Genomic DNA, 2,311 nt, shown 5'->3' with positions numbered 1-2,311 from the left:
ACACACACACACACACACACACACACATACACGTTCCATCCCTTGGTGTGACCAGCTACTGGGCCTGCACTCCTCAGTCTCCCTCTGAGGCTTTCTAGCATACTTTCTAAACAAATGCCTTACACATAAATCCTTATTTCACATGTACAGTACAGGATTCTCCCATCATGCAGCTGTAGGCCTTAGAGCTACAGTGGACCTCTTGCAGGTCTGCTAAGAAGTCCCTGAGGGGTCTCTGTTCTAAGTTTTCAGTTTAATTTTTCTGGTGATGGGGACGGGTTCCAGGTTCTCAAATATATGAGGCAAGTGCTTTACCATTAAGCTACACCCCCATTCCTTCAGTAATAATACATCCTGTACAGTCATTTTTGTAAAATAAATGTTTATATATCAGATACTACTGAGGAAGATAAAGAGAGGCACATGAATGTGACCCAAATATATCTGAGCCCCATTTCCTTCCTTAAGATCTACAGCAGTGCATCATGATCAGAAGCAGCACAGAGCCAACTCCCAACAATCTTGCAAATGGTGATGCTTTTCTTCAATATCAGAGTCAGTTGGGAAAGAAGCTACAGAAAATTCTCTAGCCCCAAAGTTTTACCCGGAAGTCATTTACTTAAGTCTGTCTTCAGTTCTTCAAAGTCTCTGGTCCCTGGGAACTCTCCTTACACTGGCATCCATGACCCCACCCCCATCTGCTGTGGCTCACTTATGGTAGCATCTCACAAACCAAGAGTTTCCTTCACAAGCTGGGGAAGGAACAGGACTGGAAACAGGGTGTCTCAGTTAAGAGTTTTACTGCTGTGAACAGACACCATGACCAAGGCAACTCTTGTAAGAACAGCATTTAATTGGGACTGGCTTACAGGTTCAGAGGTTCAGTCCATTATCATCAAGGTGGGAGCATGGCAGCATCCATATAGGCATGGTGCAGGAGGAGCTGAGAGTTCTACATCTTCATCTGAAGGCTGCTACCAGAACACTGGCTTCCAGGCAGCTAGGATGAGGGTCTTAAAGCTTAAAGTAGGTACGTCACCCACAGTGACATACCTACTCCAACAGAGCCACACCCTCTAATAATGCCACACCCTGGGCTGAACACATAGAAAACATCACACAGAGAGATTGACTAATTGTGTTTCAAAAGTTTTTCTCCCAGTCACATTAGAAAGTTACTTAAAGCCAGGTGGTGGTGGCACATGCCTTTAATCCCAGCACTTGGGAGGCAGAGACAGGAGGATTTCTGAGTTCGAGGCCAGCCTGGTCTACAGACTGAGTTCCAGGACAGCCAGGACTATACAGAGAAACCCTGTCTCCAAAAAGCCAAAAAGCCAAAAAGCCAAAAAGCCAAAAAAAAAAAAAAAAGTTAAACAGACTACAAATTCAGTACCTGTATCTGAATAGGATGTCTGCCCTGGGGAAGAACAGAGATGAACAAGGCTGAAGGTTACTTCCTTCCCTGTTGCCAGCAGCCTGTCCCCATCCCACACGCAGGGAGGTAGTCTACAGAGGCTTGCCCATTAGAACATTCTTTATGTTGATTTCTCAAGCAGTGTGACCATCCCGTGGAGAGATGTGAACTTCTCCATCTGCCCTGGCACTACTGCTCTCATGGAGCACCCATTATTGTTGTCTAGACTTAAGATCTAATCTAAGAAAAACAGGGCTTCTCACATTGGCTGACCTCTGATCCCTTGCCCATTTTATTCTTTCTGGCATCAATGTATGAAGTATAAGTTTATACAGTTGACTGAGTGCCAGGGCTCTATCTCCTCTGCTGATGGAAGAGAGCAGGAGGGAAGTTAAATCAGGCCGTGGGGGAGCAAGCTCTGCCCTTCTCATGATAGCCTTGTCTGTTTGGGGCTCAGAAAATGGACCCTAAGTCTGGTACTTTGACATATTGAATACTTTAAATTAAAAAAAACAAAGCCGGGCGGTGGTGGTGCATGCCTTTAATCCCAGCACTTGGGAGGCAGAGGCAGGCAGATTTCTGAGTTCAAGGTCAGCCTGGTCTACAGAGTGAGTTCCGGGACAGCAGGGGCTACACAGAGAAACCGTGTCTTGAAAAACCACAAAAAAAAAAAAAAAAAAAAAAAAAAAAAACAAACCTTAGGACTGGGATATAACTCAGTGGTAGAGCACTTCCTAATATGTGTCAGACCCTACTCGCTTTCGTTTGCTCTCTCTTGCTCTCTCTCTCAAATAAAAATGTATTAAGGTTAAAAAATAGACTTATTTGGCCTCAGTGGGAGAGGATGTGACTAGTCCTGCAGTGATTTGATGTGTGTGTGTGTGTGTGTGTGTGTGT

Source organism: Mastomys coucha, unplaced genomic scaffold (genome assembly GCF_008632895.1).
Source record: "Mastomys coucha isolate ucsf_1 unplaced genomic scaffold, UCSF_Mcou_1 pScaffold6, whole genome shotgun sequence".
Taxonomy (NCBI): Eukaryota; Metazoa; Chordata; class Mammalia; order Rodentia; family Muridae; genus Mastomys; species Mastomys coucha.
The sequence above is the reverse complement of the archived record's forward strand: the minus strand, read 5'-3'. Positions refer to the sequence as shown.